Consider the following 22,868-nt stretch of genomic DNA (forward strand, 5'->3'; position numbering starts at 1 on the left):
CCTCCGGTAACGACTCGCAGGCAACCTCCAGGTCCCCTGTTGACTCTTCACCGATTGTTTGTGACCTTGTAGCCGCTGCAGAAGCTGGCTCGGACACTCCACCATCCTTAGATCTGAATCTGGAAAACCCAGCTACAGCTCAAATTGGAGATGTTGAAATCGATCTTCTTTCTAAGGAAACCATCGAGAATATGTCTTCTACCGCAAAATCCACTGTTGCCGTCACCTCTGAGACGCCAATTTCAAACTCAAATGTTGCCGTCATCCTTGAGACGCCAACTGCAAACCCCTCCGCTGTCGTAGACTCTGAGACGCAAATTGTTAACACCACTGTTGCCGTTTCCTCTGAGACGCCAACTACAAACCTTGCGCAAGTAGTCGCTGAGGCTCAGGAGCCTCCCGTACCTAGCCCCTCTGGGAAGGTTACAGATGATACCCTTGCAAACGCTCAAGTTAAACCAAAAAATGACTGGGTCGGGCTATTCAAAGGAAAAGGAAAAGGGAAGGAGTTGGAGAAGAAAGGCACTCCTTTTACTCTACCTTCAGGGGAAATCTGTGTTCAGATCCCCAACTCAGTCATCGAAAAGCATAAAAAATCTTGGGAATGCTTTGTCATTGGCCAGTTCTACTCGGACCCTCCGGCTCAGAACCTAATCCACAGCATAGTCAACGGCATTTGGAGCAAGCAGTACCGTGACATTACAGTCTCAAAGCTTGAAGGCAACGCCTTCCTGTTCCGTATCCCAAATGTGACGACTCGCAATCGAGTCATCTACCAAAGACTTTGGCAGATAGATGGTCAAACAATGTTTGTGGCTCACTGGGAACCGGGAAATCTACCTGAGAAGCCGACTCTCTCCTCTGCCCCCATTTGGCTCGAGCTCAGAAACGTTCCTCTTCAGTTCTTCAACGAAGACGGACTCGAACGAATTGCAGGCTTAGTCGGCCACCCTAAACTCCTTCATCCAACAACAGCAAACAAGACTGACCTCGAGGTCGCAAAAGTTTTGACTCTCATCGACCCGAGAAAGCCACTTCCGGAAGCTGTAATTGTTCAGTTCCAGTCTGGCGACATTGCTCGAATCGGAGTTTCAAGTCCTTGGATGCCCCCAGTTTGCACCCATTGCAAAGAAGTTGGTCACTCACTCAGGCGCTGTCCTTCTGCTCCAAAAACTTGCAAGGGTTGTAACTCCTCGTCTCACTCCTCAGAAGCTTGTCCCAGATCAAAAGGTCACTTACACAAGAAAGATCAGAGTAAAAAAACGTTTTGTGCCTGTCCAAGATAGCTTAAAACCCAAGAACTCTGACCTCCATGGCAAGCCTGCTCATGATAGCTCAAAACAATCAGTTCAATCTCAGCTTCCACCCCCCGATCGGAAAGGAAAGTCGATCGACCTGCAGCCTCACACGTCTGAGACTAAAGGCCCGTCTGATCCGGGAACAAACACTTTTTCTAAGATCCCACCGCATGAGTTCGCTGGGTCTAGTAAAGCTATTGGGGGTTCTTCTTTCTCTGAAGCTGAACCTGATTCCTCTGATGTATCATCTTCTGATTCCGATATGGAGGAAGGGCAGTATATTCCGGCACGGACGAAACGTAGATCCAGGGGTGGTCGGGGCAGAGGCCCCAAACACAATTAAAATCTTTTTATGTGTACAGGAACCATTTTTTGTTGGAACGTGCGGGGTTTTAATAAATTGTCGCATCATAGCGGATTCAAAAATTGGATTCGGAACAAGGATTTTCTTTTTGGGAGCCTTCTAGAAACTCATGTACAGTCTGGAAAACAGAAAAAATTATTGAATGCAGTTTTGCCAGGTTGGCTGTATGATAGTAATTACGCATTCTCGGACTTGGGAAAGATTTGGATCACTTGGCATCCTAGTGTGAAAGTTGATGTCCTGTCCAAATCCCTTCAGATGATCTCCTGCGAGGACGTTCTTAGTTCCTCATCCCCCCCTGTTATTGTTTGCTTTGTCTACGCTTCAACTGATGATATGGACAGGAGGCTTTTTTGGTCTGAGCTTACTTCTCTAGCAGCAGATCAGCGTGTCATGGGGAAGCCTTGGGCTGTGTTCGGAGACTTTAACCAGGTCCTGAGACCTTCAGAAAACTCTGCAGCGATAGGCCCAAACATTGACCTTCCCACCCGTCTGTTTGCAGAATCTCTTAACCAGTGTGCTCTGGCAGATGTTACTTACAGAGGATCCTCTAACACATGGTGGAATAAAAGACGGTTGGAGCCTATTGCTAAAAAACTCGACAGAGTCCTAGTGAATGATGACTGGCTTTGCTTGTTCCCTCTATCTCTTGCAGTGTTCGGTGAGCCTGCTTTCTCTGATCATGCCTCAATGTCTTTAGCTCTGCAATCTGGAGCCCCCAAGCAGAAAAAGCCGTTTCGGTTCTTTAACTACCTGCTCAAGAACGAAGACTTCCTACCCTTAGTTGCTCACCACTGGTTCTCTTATGGTATAAGCGGCACCGCTATGTTCCGAGTCGCTAGAAAGCTCAAGACTCTTAAGAAAGCCATAAGAGATTTCAGTAGGCAGAACTTTTCTGATATTGAGAAGAGAGTAAAAGAGGCATCAGAGGACCTCGCGGCTGCTCAAATTCGTACCTTAAATGACCCATCTGTTGAAAATGCTCAGTTGGAATTGGATTTGCAACAACGGTGGATCACTCTCTCTACGGCTGAGGAATCTTTTTTCTACCAGCGCTCAAGAATCACCTGGCTGACGGTGGGAGATAGAAACACTCCTTTTTCCATCGTATGGCCAACTCAAGACAAGCTATCAATCACATACACTATCTTATTGATGAAGATGGTGTGTGATTTGAGTCTCAGGATGATATTCAGAACCTCTGTGTCAATTACTTCTCCAACCTCCTAGGCAAGCCGGTTGACCCTCCGATGTTTATCCAGAATGATATCACCTCCCTTGTGGATTTCTCCTGTTCGCCAGCTCAGCAGGCTGTTCTCACCGCTCCTTTCACTAGTGAAGACATCCGTGAGGCTTTCTTCTCGCTTCCTCGAAATAAAGCGAGCGGACCCGATGGTTATTCTCCAGAGTTCTTCATTAGCTGCTGGTCTGTGGTGGGTGGAGAGGTAACAGAGGCTGTTGCTGAGTTCTTCAATTCAGGGTGTCTTCTTAAACAGCTGAACGCTACTAACCTCGTCCTGATTCCAAAGATCCCAAATGCTTCAAAGACCACAGACTTCAGGCCCATATCTTGCTTGAATACAATATACAAAGTTATCTCCAAGTTGTTGGCAGATCGCTTGAAACTGATCCTTAACTTGGCGATAGGGCATTCTCAAACTGCTTTTCTTCCTGGTAGATTGCTCACTGAAAATGTTCTGCTTGCCACAGAAATTGTTCATGGTTACAACTCAAATAACGTGGAGCTTAGTGGGATGTTAAAAGTTGACCTCCGGAAAGCATTCGACACATTGCGATGGGATTTTGTAATAGCGGCAATGCGTGCTATTAATGTCCCGGAAATTTTTATAGGATGGATCTCGACCTGTTTAACCACAGCCTCGTTCTCTATATCTGTTAATGGGCACACTGGTGGTTATTTCAAAAGTACTCAAGGGCTTCATCAAGGCGACCCCCTCTCTCCTTATCTATTTGTGCTTGCCATGGAGGTCTTCTCCGGTCTTCTTCGTTCAAGGTTCAGCTCGGGTTACATACGCTATCACCCTAACACAGAGGAGCTTGGAATCACCCACCTCATGTTTGCAGACGATGTTATGGTTTTCTTCGATGGTGGTAGTTCATCCCTCCATGGGATCACCGAGACACTAGATGACTTTGCTGGCTGGTCGGGCCTTCACATGAATAGAGAGAAGACTGAACTGTTCTATGCAGGGTTAAGCCAAGTCGAAACCACTGCGCTCACAGCCTATGGTTTCACGATTGGCTCCCTCCCGATCCGTTACCTGGGGCTTCCACTGATGCATAGAAAGCTAAAAGTCTCAGAATATTCCCCTCTGATTGACAAGCTCAACAGCAGATTCAATCTATGGGCCACTAAGTCGCTCTCTTTTGCTGGTCGCTCCCTCCTGATCAAAACTGCCATTATGGGAACAGTCAACTTTTGGACTTCAACTTTTCTTCTTCCAAGGGGATGTATCAAAAAAATTGAATCGTTATGCTCGCGTTTCCTCTGGTCAGGCGCAACAGATAGGCGTGCTAACGTCAAGATTTCTTGGAAGACCGTGTGCCTACCAAAAGATGAGGGAGGCATTGGCCTCAGAAATTTTAAACTATGGAACATCACCTTATTACTGAGACTTGCGTGGCTTTTATTTTCAGGTAGCAGCTCTCTATGGGTAGCTTGGCATCGCCATCACAACTGCCCTACTTCCTACAGCTTCTGGACCCAAACGGAATCGCCTCTCATGTCCTGGAATTGGCGCTGCATACTTCGGCTCAGAGATCTAATATCAAGGTTTCTTATTGTTGAAGTCCACTGCGGCCTCAACACAAGTTTCTGGTATGATAGATGGACCCCCCTTGGTCCTCTAATCAACGTCTTCGGTACGAACGGCACCCGCAACCTGAGGATTCATATTGACGCGTCCGTAGCTGATGCATATGGCGTGCAAGGCTGGAGGTTGCCACATCCAAGATCAGACATGGAAGTCGCTCTGCACACCTTCCTTACATGCTTTCCTACGCCTTCTCTGGATAGAGGACCTGACACTTTTAGCTGGTCAACAAATGGAAAATCAAGCCCAGCTTTCTCTTCTTCAAAGACTTGGGAAGTGCTAAGACCTCGAGCCCCTACCCAGGCGATAGCAAAGCATATCTGGTTTTCTGGTGCCACTCCGAAGCATGCTTTTCATCTATAGGTTACAAATCTTAACAGATTGCCTACAAGAAGTCGGCTTGCATCTTGGGGTATGCTGATTCTTACGACCTGTTGTATATGTTCTACTCAACAGGAAACTAGAGACCATCTGATGCTCTCTTGCTCCTATGCGGGGGTTCTATGGTCGGAAATAAAAAAGAGAATCATAGACCCGATCCCAGCTCTTTCCAACTGGCAAGACCTCATGTTGTGGGCTTCTTCCTCTACGGCCACGACTCCATCAATCCTGCGAATGATGGTGACTCAAGCTCTTACATACACCATATGGCAGCAGAGAAACAATATGCTTCATAATCAGACACTGCTCCCTCTTCTGGTGGCTTTCAAGGGAATTAATAGGCATATCATAAACTCCATCAATGTAGCAAGGAAGCGCAGAAAGTTCAGCTCCCTCATGGCCATGTGGCTCATATGATGATATCTCATATGACCCATCACAGTGCTCCTGTAGTCTCTCCATCAGCTCGCTCATGGACTTAATTGTATTGCAAAGTCTGATTGTTACCCTGTTTTTTGCTTCTTTTTTGCCAGGGTAACTCTTGTATAGGTTTAATTGCTTATGTAACCAAACCTTATCTCTTAATTGAAATTAACATTCTTAGCAAAAAAAAAAATCCAACCACTAGATCGATAACGTTTTCACCACCAACTGCATTGAGATGTTATCTTTAATACAATTTTTAATCTATATCTTTTTTTTTGTAACACTGTATCTATATGTGTGTATTTCTCTACAACATCTTTTTTTTGGTCTAAAATGATTTTCCAACATCTCTACAACATCTTCATGAGTGCTTTTCCAAAATGTCACTCAGACAGAAGTAAACATACCTATCCCATATCATAAAATGATTTATGGAATTCAAATGTTTGATGTGGCCTATATATATGATGGATAAACCAATAATTCAACGAATATTGCAATATATTTTATGATTGTTTAATGTTGTCAGAAAATGTCAGAAAGTATATTTCCCGTGACAATGGGGTGTGAAAGAAAAGGTAAGAGGTCAAACAAACAAAAGTGTATTGATATAAGCGAACACATGTGATCTGCCATTTACCATTGACCTTCTTCCCCAACACATGTGATTGTATATAACTTATCAGTTTTTTTTTTCTTTCTTCTAAATGCTAGTTTTAATGTTGCAACAAAGCCCTATATTGTAAAGAGATAGCCATCTTCAAACCAATGTATAGAAATGCTTCTGTGCTCTACATCTGTGTAGCTCTTTATGATAGTTTTGGGATATATCATCTAAGGGCCAGCTCGCTGTATATAAGAGATTGTCTAATAGAATTATTTACGGAATTCTCACTTGTATATACATTGAGAATTAAGTAGATTATATGTTAACTAGATTTATACTTTTTTATGCATCAGAATTTTTTAGCCAAAATCATCATTTCTGTCGTTATATATACATTGCAGCATGTACTCAGATTGTTTTTTTTTTTTTTGGGTCAAAGTACTCAGATTGTTCGTCTCGAACTTCAATTATAAAATGGATATACAAATTGTATGTAAGCCCAGTTGAAAACGATATTCCATCTATTTCACAAATAATATCGTTGTAATGCTTTCTGGCATCGAAAAAAGATGCCATAGTTGATATTGCTACTAGGACGTACTAAGTACTAACTAATATTTCTTAGTGTGCTATCAGACTTATTAAAAACTATATAGCTTTATCGCCATATCTGCTGCATTTATTTTAGTGAAAAAATAGTTCAAAAATACTACTGTTTCTTTTTCAAAATAAATGTAGTTTAGTATTAATTTTTCAAAATATTGTTATAGGATTTTAGGGGAAATTATTTATTACGAAGTATATAATTTCCTCTATTTAAAATTCCTTAAAAATGTAAAATACAATATATTTTCAAGAATCAATTTTGTTAATAATACCATATAACTTTTAGTTTATTTCTTACTTAGCATTAAATTATTAAAATTATCGTGACAATGAACATTACTATAAGGAATCCCACGTGGATGTGAGTCATATGACACAGAACAAATTATATAACTGGAGAAACCATATTGAAATCTAGTTTAATTTTGAGGTAAGAAGAAACATGACAATTTTGCTATTTAACATGTCTATGATGCAAATTCGTAGATAAATTAACTCGATTTGCTCGGAAAACAACTATTTTAAATCCGTTACTTTATAACTACATCTTGATTACATTTTTTGCAAGTTCTCCTCATTTATTTAATTAGCATCGAATGTTTTAATATTTCAATTTTATTTACTCAATTTATTCATTTAAATAATACTATAAGTTAAAATTTGAAGTTAAACATTATAAAACATATTTTACATTTGAAATCAGTTAATTTTGTACTAATAAGAATATTACAGAATATGAATTATTACATTATTTACAATATAAATAAAATGATATAAAATAAAATATTTAAAATCTTGTTTAACCAGGGAGTACAGGGAGTACAGTTGTTGACAAAAAAAAAACAACGGAGTGCAGTTTTTATTGAAAGTAAGATACTTAAGATTAGTACAATTTCACTTTAAAATTTGCTTAGATTTACCATAGTTAGTAACGTAGCTAACAACTAAAGCTAACAAATAGCTAGAATGGTTTGATTGTTCATATTTAACCAACTAAACAAAAAAGCAATCAACCTCTAAGGCTTGAGGGAAGGTAAGAGTAGAGTGACATAAATGGAAGGAGACCGACCAGCAAAAGGACCATTAAGGCTTGAGGGAAGGTAAGTTAGTTGGTCGTTGTTGACGTGTCCTTTCGGTTCATAACGAATGTTCCTCTTTCTTAAATTTTGACTCATGACTTTTTTTTATCTAATTCTTTTTTTTTTAACTATTAATACTTAATATAGTATATTATTTCACGTATCTTGAATTAGGAAAGACTCGGAAGACAAATGATGTGTATATTATATTAGATGTTATTAAAAAGAGTAGAATAAAAATATTTTTTTTTAACACAACGAATAAAATTATCTATTTTCTTTTTTTTCTGTATGAATATATTTCCTTTTTTTACTACTTTCCTTGCTGACTCACTTTCGGTATGGTGTTCTTAAAAATATAATTATCCAACTTTGTCTTCTTATCTTATTGTATTTCTCTGGTTGGAATTTTCAGGGAATTATTCTTTGCTTCATGTAAGAAAAAGTGTTCTCGTGTTCATATTCATTAGATCTTGTTCAAAAGTTTATATAATAATTTAAAAGTGTTTTGGAAAACTTGTGCCGACTGCTTTTTTCTTAGCTTTATTCATTTGTGTGTTTTTCAACTCATTAATCTTTTTTATCAATAAAACATGATAAAACCCGAAATCTTTAACTAAGGATATATGAGCTAAACCCGAAATTAACCCCCTGGACATCTGTAGAAATCTGAACTTTTTTGCTATTAAAAAATATATGCATAACCCTTGGCCAAAGTTGACTGAAATAGAATAATCTGAACAAACTTTAGAACAAATACTTTTAATAGCCCTATCGATAAAAATAACTACTGTTTGTTGGGACGTAGGGTCTTGGTCTTATTGATTTCGCTGTTGGGGCCAAAATCATGTTGTTGTCCGGTATCCCGTTGTTGTCCTCGTTAAAAGAAAAAAAATATATTAATTAAGTTTTTTTTTTTTGCTAAATCGTAAATATCATTAATGAAAATGAAGGTTTGGTTACAAGTTTAACTTGAAACCACAATCAGCTCAAGAGCTGATTTGATCCTAGAGACCGTAAAAAAAATTAAAAAACCTCTAGGATACACAAGGATCAATTCCAAACTTCTAACAAGAGAATTTGAAATCAATAGGCAATAAGATCAAGTATAACAACAATATAATTACCCTAATCAAAGCACTTCTTGCTGCATCTGAAACAAATCGGAGGAAGCAAGAGTATAGCCGGGGGAAGTTCAGTCGAGAACTCACTAAAGTGGCTCCAAGCAGGCATCGACGGAGGCGCCTGGCTTACGCCCCGAAGCTCCGCTGGAGGAGGACGTCAACCAACAAATCCTAGCTATCTCGGCTGGGAGACAAAAGTTCAGGCCCGTAGAGATGCTTTTTTCACGGAAGCACAAGTTACGGTCAAGCGTAGGCGGTACAACAGGCTCCATCACCATCCACGCGACACAGATGATGCAGCAGAGACCACGAGAAACACTAAGTCAGACAGCCGGAGCTTTGGAAGCAAGGATATGAAACACTGAAGAAGGTTTAACTCTTCTTGAAAACAGGCAGCTCATAAAGCGGTAGAGAATTCCATCTAAAAGCAAATGAGTCACCTGTCCTCAAACCCTAGCAGACGATGACGGTAGCAAGAAGGGGAAGTCAAACACACCACCAAGAGAAGCCATGGTTGTTGTCACTTGAAATACGGGAGAGGTCCCCGACGAGTTCCTCAGACTCGTCCTTTCGTCTCATGGGAACAAAATAGGGAAGCTCTAAAGTAGCGGCCGACGGAGGAGACAAGGAAGGCAGGGGAGCGGATGCCAGATGAGAAGAGACAGCGACACGCTTCATTCCGGCAAGCCTCCGAGGCGGATCTGACCCAGAACCAATGCAAGACAAACCTAAGTCGACAGCGCCTCCTGCAAGCAAACAGATTATCACCACCTCGCCCTCTCTCCGGAGACACTATACACACACCCAAACGTCCATTTGGTCACCGGATCCGGCCGCAATCCGGTGAGAACTAGAGAAAGAGGAGCAAGGAGGAGGTGAGGAGACAGTAGCTTTACAGGGAGAGGATTGGATCGAGAGGAGCGTTTAGGGGGTGGCGGTCAGCGGTTATAGATTCACCGCCAGCCACCGGAGAAGCATCGAGAAGACCGCCGAAGAAGATGACTCGAGGAGGAGAGATTAAAGAGATTTTCTCTCACATGTCTCTACGTTTTTGTTATAATTGGTATACGTATTATCGATTTTAATTAAGTTGTTGTCCCAGTTGGGGTAAATCTTACTCAATAACGTGGTTGTAGATAATATAACCGCTACACTGTATAGTATTAGAAAATTATAAAATGTTCAGGGAACGGTTCACGTAAACATCGCTGTTTCCAAATTTTGATAAATTCCAGTTTCATATAATCTAACTTATCCACAGCACTCATAAAAAAAAATTATATATACAAATAGTTAAGAGTCGTTCAAAAGAAAAATTTACAAGTTGTTAAGAATATATTTTACAACCCTACATGCAAAGTTGTGCCTGGATACAAGCTGATCAAGCATGTGTTCGAGCGCCAACAAATTAAAAAAAAAAAAAATTGGAGCCAATTTTCTAAATAATTAGATCATTTCCAATGGTTTACTCTATTTTTTACTTTAAAATAGAACTCTATAATAAAGTTGAGTTATATTTCAATGGTATTTTATTTTAGAATGAAAAATAACTTAAGTAAACCTATTTTTACTCTATTATATATAAAGTGAAGAGTAAAGTATCATTGAAATATTTTTACTCAAAAATTTGTTTTAGTATAAAAAATAGAGTGGGGTTGGAAATGCACTTAGCTAGGTAGCCAAGATGGTTCAAACAATTGTTAGTTAGTTTAACTACAAACGCCATGAATTTCAATATCCAATTTGCTGTTTTGTTTTATTTTTGTTGATATTTTACTAATAAACGAAAAAAAAAACTAACTTTACATTATAAATCAAAAATATTAATTATTTTTTTGTATTTATGAATAGTATTGGATATTTTGAATACAAAATTGTCAAACTAAATAGTATTCATGGTTACTTTGGATAAAAATAACTGATTTGAACTGTATACAATGAATATTTTTATTATTTTGGATAAATTTGAGTAATTTGGGTCTAAATATCCAAACTGAATCGGATAATTTAGCTATTTAAAATAAAATATCTGATCTCATATCATATATAATGGTAATTATTCGGTTAATTTTTGGTTCCTATACATTAAACCTAAATTCAATCAGATCTTGGACCTGATTCGAATCCAACCATTTTATAATATCTGAAATGAGATATTTCTCAAAATTCAATAAAACTGATATTTACAAGAGCGACTCGGGCTCGAGGAGATACCTAAACACCTAAACCTAAGTTGGTGGGTGTTATGTTTTCTTCTTCTTCTAATACTATGATATCAATATTATAAAAGGAATCAGTATATTTTAAGTTTTTAACTTAGTAAAAAGAAAACAGTATATATATATATATTTTTTTTTTAATCGAGAAATAGTATGTTAGACCATGATTATCGCAAGAGGTTCTTAAGTTTTTTTTTTTAAATAAATAAATAAATAAACCAATCGCAGGCCGCTAAGTGTCGGTAGGACCTGCAAACAGTGTCAAACCCCCCCCAATTACCGATCCTTATTTGGTAATTTTGGGAAGTGGTTTAAATTTTTTATGGGATCTACGCGTCAGTGGGGCCTACATTTTGTCAAAAAACCTCTTTAAAAATTTTGGGATGTTCATTCTCTTAGAAACACTAAAGTAGAAAAGGAATGGTAAATTTCTAGTTGATGCTTGTTCGCTAAAAGGATGGTAAATAAAATATGTTTTCGCTAAAAATGGTAAATTTTTAAGTAGAAAATCTCTAACGTTTGTCTTTTGTCTGAAAATAAAAAATTCTAAATATCTATTTTATATTTATCAGAGTTATACCAACTTAATTCATTAAAGAAATAAAGTTTAATTTTTAAAACATAAATAGTCATTTAAAATGAAATACGATAAATAAAAATAAAAAATTTAAGTCTTTTATAAAATAAAACACAAATATATAAAAATATGACATTTACTAAATATTTGTCAATTAAAAAAAACCCGCGCTTTAAAAGCGCGGGTCAAAATCTAGTTTATACTTTAAAATGGAAAACAAAATTGTGAAAGGTTTACGTTCTCACTAATCATTTATGATAAACCAGTGACAATCAGTATTTGAATTATAACTAAATTTTGGTATGCATTTACTTTTTTGTAATTAAATTTCCTTGATAAGCATAACAAAATCAGATGCATGTGGACCCACATGATCGTTTAGATCTATGAAAGACCATAACTGCCACTGGTTGTTGTTTTTATATGCTATCTAATGCAATCGTTGTTAACGGTATATTGATTTTCTGGCTACCATCTATATAAGTACGGGTGTAAAAATCGGTGATGTTTTGACCATAGTTACGAAAAAAAAATTCTTTACCATTTGATATATTTTTTAAATATATTAGGTATTGTCGTAGAATTTTTTTTGTTACAAAATAAATATCATTTTAAAAATTTAAGGTAAATTTTATTAATTTTATTTTTAGTTTATCTTTTTAGTTGAAATATGGTTAGATGTATAGCTAATGATGTTGTTATTTAAAAAAAAAATTAAATATTTTTTAATTTGTATGCATAAATTTAAAACGATAATTCAAAATAAAACAGATGGAGTATTTTAAATTTTCAGAATTAACAAAAATTAGAATTCGTTATTTCAGTCTAAATGTTGTTCTCATCCATTATTATAGAACTTTTAGAAAATGTTTACCGACTTTACAAATTACTATATCTATACTATTATTTGCAAAGTAAATTTTTGAAATCGAGCTCTCACGTTAAAAGTTAGAGTGGTTAATATCGCTTATACCCTTAATGAATAAAATATATAACTAAATTAAAAAATAAAAAATAAAAAAGAAATTTTAATTTATTTGATTAGATAATTGATTAAAATTAATAATAGTAAGAATCATCCAAAATCTGAAAATATAATTTTAAAAAGAGATAATTTATGTATATATTGTATTGTTATCTGAAAAAGTATTTTAGTAAAAAGTTAAAAACATGAATTATATATAAAAAATTGAAAACATGAATTATATAGCTAAATATTAATCAAATAAATTTTTTAATTATATAATTAAAATAGAATATTGAATTATCCAAAATCTAAAAATATAATAAAAAAAAGATAATTTATTTTTATATATATATATATATTATATTGTTATCTGAAAAAATATTTTAGTAAAAAGTTAAAACATAAATTATATAATTAAATATTAATCAAATAAAAAAATTAATTATATAATTAAAAATATAATATTAAGTTATTTTAAGATTTATTTTAGTATAATGAATATAGTGTACAAAGAACTTTTCAAAAATTATGAAAATGTTTAAGCCCGCATCGCGGGCAAAACACCTAGTGCTTTATTAAAAATAATTGATAAAAGACAAAGAACAATAATTTGGATCCAAAATTAATTTTTTAGTATCAAAGTTTTATGAACTGCAATAAATTTTTATGGATGAAATAAATTATAAATTAATCTATATACATAGAAATATAGGTTGTCTAGAATATTATCTACACATTATATGAATATGAATTATAGTGGTTTTCCGGGACTCTGAACATTTGTATATTCGTAGATGACTCCAATTTAAGTATAACTGATTTTAAGGGGACGACTGGTTTTCCCGCTACCACCCGCAAACGCAGCTTTTGCGGTTGGTAGCGGTTGTCGGCGGTTTGCAACAATCACTCAAATCGCTCTAAACCGCTTCAAACCACTTCAAACCGCTCCGAATCTCATAAATCCCAAAGCTGGCTCCAGCTAGCGTTTGCGGTTGCGGGCGGTTGCGGGAGGGTAACTTTTTTTTTCTTTTTTTAAAACAATATATATACAAAAGTAAAAATATTTAATCAAAATTTTAAAATTAAAATTATGATAATATTAAAATATATCTATTATATTTTAATTAGTATTATAAAATTTTATAATAAAACAATTTCAATAAATTTTCAAAAATTAAAATTATAACTTTCTAAATATAAAGTTTATATTTATTATAATTTTATAATTTTTGATATTTTTATAATTATATTAAATGTAAATATTGCTAATTTATTATTTGACTGTTACCGCATTTGGTAGTTAACCAGTCATAAGTCACCCGCAAATGCACTAATTTTTAACCGCACTACCAGTCGTACAAATCTCTTAAAACCGCTAGAAACCGCAACCGCCCGCATCCATAAACTCCCGCAACCGCAACCGCAACCGCTGCGTTTGAACCAGTCAGGCCCTAAGTTCGGCCAAAGTGAATAATAATAAAATAAACACAATCTTGTAACTGAATTGTTGGTAGTGGTAAATGAGTTTTTAGTAGACACTTTCCTATTCGGGTTTAATTTTCGTTAGGAGAAATTATTTCGAAATTATTTCTATTGTTTGGGTTTCAGGTAAAGAGTTGAAACAATTTTCTTTTACCAAAAAGGAAATATATATATATATATATATATATATATATATATATATTGAATTTTAACTTTGTCCAATGGACCACAGAATGTAATACATTCAAAACATAAGCCTGTTCTTGGGGAAACATCAGCAAGACATAAACTAAGTGGAAATCTAGTAGATTCGAGGAGAGAGATCTCAAGGAGACATAGTGACAGCACAAATTCGTTAATATCGTGTGTGTACTATGCTTTTCATTTCCGTAAATTTTCTGGTTTTTATTCTGTTTCTTGCGAACCAATATATCAAAATTTCGTCAATCTTGGGTGAGCGTAAGAACTAAGAAACATACGTAAAACTGTCGTTAGGCTGCAGGTTTCTTCAATTATTTTAATATACACGGATAAACCATGGAAGTTTCAGATCTTAGACCCTCACATGCATGAAATAGCTTGAATTCGGGATACAAGTAAACCAACCTTTTTATATTACCAAAACTTTGGTAACTTACACAAACTTTTGGCCACCAAAAATATAATTCACTTATTCTATTTTTTTTTTGGTAAAATGAAAAAGGTGTTTTCACCTCTTTGCCGGGAACCCAAGCATTGTAAATAGTCTCTCCCACCGTGAGTTGAACCCAAGTGGCGGAAGTTACAGCCGCAATCCCTTTACCACTAGGCCAACTCAACGTTGGTAAAACGTTACAGGAACATCAAGTTACCACTATTCTATTTGTTACCACTATTCTATTTGTTAACTGGTTATAAGTTATAACCGATGCATTGAATATTGTGGTTAGAACATTGAACGTGAATTCCATTAAAATGTTACTTTCACGAAATGAATCCATTTTATTATTTAGAAACCAAAGTGTATTTCCGTTAAAATACTAATACATTTTTTTCTGCGTAAGTTTAAATACGTACACATCGTTGTCATCAGTTTGGTATAGATGTCATCAGTTCCATACGTAGTTGAAAAAATCGTTACTTAGCGGTTGGTAACGGTTGCTGGCGTTTTGCAACAATCGCTCAAACCACTCTAAACCGCTCCAAATCGCTCTGAATCTCATAAATTCAAAAGCTGGTTCCAGCTAGCGTTTGCGGTTGCGGGCGTTTGCGGGAGGATAAATTTTTTTTTTCCAAAACAATATAAATGCTAAAATATATCAATTATATTTTAATTAATATTATAAAACTTTAAAATAAAAATATTTTCTATATTTTTAAAAAATTTAAACTTTAACTTTCTAAATATAAATTTTATATTTATTATAATATTATTATTTTTGATATTTTTATAATTGTATAAAATGTAAATATTGTTAATTTATTATTTAACCACTGCTACATTTGGTAGTTAACCAGTCATAAGTATCCCGCAAACGCACCAATTTTTAACCGCAGAACCAGTCGTACAAATCTCTTAAAACCGCTAGAAACCGCAACTACCCGCATCCGCAAACTCCCGCAACCGCAACCGCTGCGGTTGAACCAGTCAGGCCCTTACTAGCTAATGATTGTGCAAGACTCAACGATTTTTAAAAGGAGCGAGCGCATGCATTAGTTAATACCGTTGCTAGATTTGCGGTTCACAGGGCTCAAAGTCCCGTATCCGTAGGATCCGCCACAAATAAAGAAGATATAATCATTTCTGTTATTCTAAATTTACACTCAGAGATGCTTTTTTTTTTTTTTTTTTTGAACACCAAATATTATAAATCTTCCAACCAACTAGTTGGGGAAAGCAGAGCGTAGTACAGACTTGGCCAAAGAGTCAGCCATACAGTTCAGAGAACGAGAAATGAAGCTAAAAGAAATACAAGAGAAACGTAAAGATAGGTTCTCGATGTCCCGGAAGATTCCGTAGAGCTCAACCGAGTGGCACGTCGAGGAGATGGCAGCAATGAGCGCCTGGCAATCTGATTTAATGCAGATTTTGGATATTCCAGCTTCAGAAGCATGGACGAGAGCGGACCGGATAGCAAGGGCTTCCGCCATCATGGCCGATGTGATGAACTCGAAGACGCATGACCCCTTTAGTAGTACATTACCTTCCAAACTCATGATGTACCAGCCGCAGCCAGCTCTGTTCGTCGAAGTCCAAGCAGCATCAGTGAAACAGGAGAGCTCGGTGAGGGGTCGATGCACTTGACGATTCTGAAGGTTGCGAGGCACTGGGGGCGATAACAGGGAATCCTGAGCATTGTTCCATTCCTTGGCTGTACTAATAGCCTTGGAGAAGATGTCCTTAGGTTCGAAAACTCTGTTTTCAAAGATACGTTTGTTTCTTGCTGTCCAAATTACCCAGCAAACCCAAGGGAAGATGGTTTCCTTGACTCCTAGCGGGGGCAGATTGATGAGGGTTGATGTTGCTAGGAATGCTGACGCAAAGGAAGACATAGATGTTGGATCAAAGTCCTGTTTCCATATGTTCTGAGCCCAAACCTGTCTTGAGAAGCTACAATGAAGGAAGAGATGCTCGGCTGTTTCTAATTCTCCACAGTGTCGGCAGGTGATGTGATTGAGTAATCCCCGCTTAGCTAGGTTTTCTCCTAAAGGGAGAGCTCCATGTGTAATCTTCCATAAGAAGAGTTGTAGTTTAGGGGAAACTTTGGCAGTCCAGATTGCCTTGCATAAGGTCTGTTCCACCACTCTCTGGGCCTCTGTTGCCTCTCTGATCTCATCATTGCCCTGGGATGCAGCAACATAGTACCCTGATTTCACAGAGTAGCTCCCTGATTTTGTTGCGAGCCATGCAAAGGAGTCTGGTGCTCCTGTAATGCTAGGACGGAGTTGTAGGATTTGAGGGAGTAGCGCTGGGAGTGAGCTCATGATTCTCGGGATATTCCAGTTCCCGCTTCCTCTACAAATCAGGTCAGATACAACCAGATCTTGGTCGCTTTCGGTCACAGGTCCCATAGGTATACTCGGTTGTTCCGTACTCAACCAAGGGTCTTTCCATACCCTGGTGTCATCACCGTTGCCAATGACCTTTCCCAGCTTGATGATCAACAGGTCCCTACCCGCGAGAATGCCCCTCCACCCATGTGACATTGTCTTTGTCTCTTGAACATGAAGGAACTGAGCAGAGCCACAATATTTTCCTTTCAATACCCGAGCCAGTAGGCAATCAGGCTTAGTGACGATCCGCCACGCCTGTTTCGCAAGAAGAGCTGTGTTGAAGGCTTGAATGTCGCGAATGCTTAGACCTCCCATCGATTTTGGCTTGGTGAGTTTGCTCCAGGCTACCATACACATCTTTTTCTTCTCCGGGGAAGAATCCCACCAGAATCTGGTTAAAGCTGATTGAATGCGGATGCAGAGGCTAATAGGGAGAAGGAAACAGGTCATCGCGTGTGAGGGAATCGCTGAAAGAACAGACTTCAGCATGACGAGTTTCCCCGCTCCTGAGAGCTGCCTTGACGACCAGGAAGCGGCTTTCACCCTGATACGATCAACAATGCTAGTAAAGAGGTCCTTTTTCCGCCGTCCAAAGTGTTCGGGGAGACCCAAATATTTGCCTGTTCCTCCCTCTTTCTCTATCCCGAGGTGTGATTTAACATGTTGCCGTATTACCTGCGGGGTCTTTGCGGAGAAGGAGATGGAGGATTTTGAAGCGTTGATTAGCTGTCCGGACGTCATTTTGTACTTCTGAAGAATGTCCATTAGCACCGAGCAACTTTCCACATCAGTATTGAGGAAAAACATAGTGTCGTCTGCAAACAGCAAGTGGTTTAGACGAGGGGCCGTTGTGGACACTCCAAGACCAGCTAGATGCCCGCTGCGTTGCGCTCGTTTGCATAGTCCCGAGAGAACTTCTCCACATAGGATGAAAATGTACGGAGAAAGCGGGTCGCCTTGTCTTATGCCTCTAGATGGCACAACTCTTCCATGAACAGAGTCATTAACCAAGAAGGAATATGTTACCGACGATATGCATTGCATGATGAGATGAACTAGACCAGTCGCATAGCCGAATCGAAGCAGGACCGTCTCGATGAACTTCCATTCAAGACGATCGTATGCTTTACTCATATCGGTCTTCACCGCCATAGAACAATGTACCACTGCCTCTGATGCCTTGAGAGTATGAAGGATCTCATGAGTGATCAATATGTTATCCGAGATGGCCCGGCCCGGGACGAAAGCTGATTGGGTTTCCGAGATGATGTCCTGAAGCGTCGGTTTGAGGCGTAGAGATAGGATCTTCGTGATGACTTTGTAAGAGACGTTACATAGCGCGATCGGCCTGTAATCAGCCACCACTTTCGCACTAGTCGACTTTGGTATAAGCCTGATGTATGTGGTGTTTGTCGCAGCTGGCATGTTTCCCGTGCGAAAGAAAGCTTGCACCTCCAGAACCAGGGAGGGACCAATAGTGCTCCAGTTGGAGTGAAAGAAACTCGCCGAAAACCCATCCGGGCCTGGCGCTTTATCCGGATGAATTAGGAATAGAGCTTGTTTGATTTCGTCCGCCTCCGGTATGGTCTCAAGTCGATGGTTCTTCTCGTCCGAAATGCTAGGAGTGATTGCTGTAGCCACAATATTTGACATAGTCGTGAGAGAGGCGCCTGATCTGTCTGAGGTAAAAGTATTGTCGAAATACGATGATATTTGTCCCGCTATCTGATCTTCCTCAAAATAAGCTTTCCCATCGACGTCCTCCAGCACTGACATCCTGTTGCGGGCTCTGCGCCCTTTAGCAATTGCATGGAAATAACCTGAGTTCTTGTCACCTGCAGAGAGCCACATGATCCGACTACGTTGGCGCCAAAACTCCTCTTCCTCCTTGTATGCAAGGCGTAGTTTAACGTTGAGGGAGGCAATGTGAGCATCATCCCCGTTGTGGTCAGACATGGCGGTCTCTATCTCCTGTTTGAGATTGTTTATCATCTCTTTGCTGTTAAAAGACTGGGCCCGAGTCCAGTCAGATATCGCTCTGCGGCACCGTGATAATCTAGCATCCATACTCAGAGTGGGTTCTGCGTTCCATACTTCAGCAATAAGTTTCTTCACCTCTTCGTTATTCTTCAGCCTGCGATCATATCTGAATAGCCGGTTTCGTCTTCGGTTTGATGAGTCGAATACAATGATCAGCGGTCTGTGGTCGGACGTGTCGTAATCTAAGTAGTGACATCGACCTGTCGGGAAATGATCGGACCAAGCCGGGTTCACCAACGCTCGATCAAGTCTGCAGTACACAAGGTGAGTTCGTCGTCTTCCTCGCCATGATAGGGGGATACCAGTGTGCTTGAGATCAAAAAGGTCACAGCTGGTTAACATGCTGCGAAAAGCCCCAAAGGAACCTTCAGCTCTTTCCGGGCCGCCAGATTTTTCGCTGTTATCAATGATCTCGTTAAAGTCTCCAGTAAGAATCCAAGGAGTGGTCCTTGTTATTGCGAAGGAGATAAGCAGATCCCATATAGCAGAGCGGTGTGTTGCTTCCGGGGCACCATAAACAAAAGGGGCAAAACAAGTTTCTCCTTTATATGAGATGATAGTATCGATTACATTCTTTGACGAAAACAATATCTGAAGATCAATGTCTTGCTTCCAGTAGAGAGCAAGCCCACCACTATTAGGTCTCTCAGGGGGAACTAAGTGCTTTCGGTCAGCTCCAAGGAACTCTAGTTCTTTCAAAACAAAAGCGTCCGGGTTTTTAGTTTCCATGAGGAAGATTATATCAAGGGAAGCTTGCTGGTTAAGCTCCTTGATCCGCTGGACTGTCATGGGGTTCCCCAGCCCACGACAGTTCCAGCTTAGCATAGCTAAGGAAGATCGGTTTTTGACAGCCGAAAATCCATCGGCTGCTTTGTGGTTGGCGGGATTAGTGTGATCGGGGGTACTGCTGCGGATGGGTTTTGCCTTGAGTTCCGCCCTCGTCTAGAGGTGGGTTGGTTAGAGGTCCCTGGAGAAGCTTGGACCTGCGCCAATTTCCTCTTTCGGGATCCCACTCCAACATAAGTCTTGGGGCTGAGTCTGATCGTGGTGCGTGAAATGTTAGTCCTCGCAGGTCTGCCTCGTCTACGGGCCGTTTTAGCCGTACCAGTGTCCAGCGGTGGTGCCTGGGGTGTTGAGTCTGTCGTGTGGGGAGGAGCTAGCTCAGCAGCAGGTACGGCATTAGCAGTGGAATTTCTCAGTATCCTTGCTGCTGTTTCCTCAATTGTACCATCAACCTCAGTTTGCAGTACTCGTTTTTGACGTGCTGCTCTTTCCACTGGGTCGTCTACATTCAGGTACTGCAGGGTCGATTCGTTGAGTTCCTCCATCACCGATTCCAAGGTTGGTGGGCCAGGAGGGAGTGGAAGAAGCTCCATTCCCAATTTGATTCCTTCTCCCGCTCGAGGGGAAAGGTTCCGTCGCTGTCGAGATGTAGCTTCCTGGTCTGGGATGGTAGGCCTTGCTCGACCCTGAGGTCTCGGAGATCGGCTCTTCGTCACATTGTTGAGATTTTCCTCAGCAGGAGTGGCAATAAGGGTCGGGAAGTCCGTGATGTTTAGATTTCGCCCCAGAGATGGTCGAGGGGAACAAGTTTGTCTTTGCTGATGAATGACTTCCTGATTTGGTACAGGAGATTTAGCTCTCCATTGTAGTGTCGGCGATCGATGGTTTGTGTCTCTGTTGTCTCTGTGACAGTTGGGTCGACGTCTAGAGTATGGTGGCGAGTGATAGGTCTGTTCTCCCTGTTCTGATTGTCGCGGCGGGTATACACGCTCTGTTGTTTGTTGGGGGTGATGTACTGCAGGAGCTATCTTATTTTTTGGTCCCGTGGCCCGCAAGACAGCAGTAGAAACTCTATTTCCAAAAGGTTTACCATGTCGGTCAACTCTTTGGTGGAAGGACTGCTCTTGAGGTTTAGATATCCTTTCAGTATCCAGTATATTGACTCAAGAGCCAACTACCTCTTCCATTCGTTTAGTAGCCCCGTACAGGAAGCTGTCTTGAGATTTTGCCTCGTCGCGAGGTTTTTCGGGGCACTGGGATTGTAAATGTGACAATCTGTAGCAGTATGAGCAATGATTTCCCAAGCTCTCGTACTCAAGAGTGATCATGCTTTCTTCACCCGAATCAAAGTCCAGAGTGGGATCCATAGGAAGTGGTTTTAATTCATCCACAACGAGTCGTATGCGAGCTGAGGAACGAGTAACGATATACATCTCAAGCTCACCTAGTTCAAGCCCAATATTGCGAACCACCTTCTCATGCCAATAGTGGAGTGGTAAGCCCCTGATAGTGATCCAGAACGGTATCTGTGATGGGAAGCTCGGGGAGATAAGAGGTTCCCATCTCTGAACTATGATCATCCAACGACCAAACTGATAAGGCCTGTTGCGGAGCACTTCCTGGATCTCTTCCTCATTCTCAAGGCGGAATTGAAAACAATCTCTGCCTAGGTCAGCACCCGCAGCGGGATCTACACTCCATTTCTTTGCGAGATAAGGTAGGACAGAGCTCATCCTCTGTTCTCTAGCATTAGTAAGTCGCCCCACCACCGTGAAACAGTTGTCCTTAATGAGCTCTGAAGGGTCAAAGTCAGGAGCACGGATCCTAATTCTAGGAGGGCCTGTGGGGTTCCCTGCAATAGATTTACCCTTCTCATCAGCTGAGAAACGCCTAGCCATAGTAGCAGAGGGAGATTTTAGCAGCTGGCGGCTATGTAGTGGAAGGCAGAAGTAGCAGAAGTTCCTGTGTGACTTGGGTATAGTGTAGAATTTGTGGCCGATGAAGACTATTAGAAGCAACGCGAGTGAGGATGATGTAGTTGAAAATATTCCCTTGTTGAGCACCAACAAAGCAGAAGCCAGAGGTGTAGCAGTCGACTCGGCTTCCTTTTCAAAATCCACGGCAATCAACCTGTCCCCCTGTAGGTATGGAAGGAGGCATAGAGGAGGACCCTGATATGGGGGAAGCAGTTCCAATGGCCTTCGCGGCCATTGACGGTGACGAAAAAGGTTTACAAATCTCAGAAGCGGTATGGTGGTTTCAAAACTTTCCACAAAAGGGTGAGAAACCAGGTTGGTGGAAAGTCAGAGGAGGGAAAGATTTGAAACCATAACCCAAAGAGGAAGTAAACCGGGTACACTCAGAGATGCTTTACTGAAAAAAAATCTGACATGAGAAGTGAATATGCATATAGGAGATATGAGTTAACGTATTTATATCTACTAATAATAGCAATCTCAATTAATTCCAAAGGTTGTGAGTCCACTTATGTTGAAAGGTTGTGTCTTTTAAAAAAAAAGTGTAAAAGGTTGTGTCTTTTCTAAAAGTTCTATGTTGGATGGTTGTGTCTTTTCCAATTAATTTCTAAAGTTGTGAATCCACTTATGTTGAAAGGTTGTGTCTTTTGAAAAAGTAGTGTAAAGGGTTGTGTCTTTTCTAAAAGTTCTATGTTGTAAGGTTGTGTCTTTTCCAATTAATTCCTAAGGTTGTGAACTTCAATTATGTTGAAAGGTTGTGTCTTTTGAAAAATATGTGTAGATGGTTGTGTCATTTCTAAAAGTTATATGTTGTAAGGTTGTGTCCTTCTAAAAATAGTCTAAAAGTTGTGATTATTCACTAGTATCTTTTAAAAAGTGAGAAGTTGTGTGTATTAGAAGAATGCGACTATTCATATTAAAGGGTTGTGACTATTCAAATAGGCTTTAAAAAATCTATAAATAGTCTCTCCTATACATTTTTCAAATCAAATTTTTACTAATCTACTAATAATACAATGGTGAAAAAAATAATGTTAAAGTTGTAACTTTTCATCTAAACAAGGTGTCTTTT

At 39.3% G+C, this 22,868-nt stretch overlaps 1 protein-coding gene across 1 annotated transcript in view; it reads left to right on the top strand.

Annotated features, from left to right (window-relative positions):
- The window catches only part of LOC103861069 (potassium transporter 9), a 645,946-nt gene that overhangs the window by 160,035 nt on the left and 463,043 nt on the right, over positions 1–22,868 (top strand). The window contains exon 10 of the mRNA XM_009138779.3: positions 22,105–22,115. The gene's annotated coding sequence lies outside the window, so the exon portion shown is untranslated. The remainder of the gene's footprint in view (positions 1–22,104; positions 22,116–22,868) is intronic.

The sequence above is a fragment of the Brassica rapa genome, chromosome A03 (assembly GCF_000309985.2).
Source record: "Brassica rapa cultivar Chiifu-401-42 chromosome A03, CAAS_Brap_v3.01, whole genome shotgun sequence".
In the NCBI taxonomy this organism is placed as follows: Eukaryota; Viridiplantae; Streptophyta; class Magnoliopsida; order Brassicales; family Brassicaceae; genus Brassica; species Brassica rapa.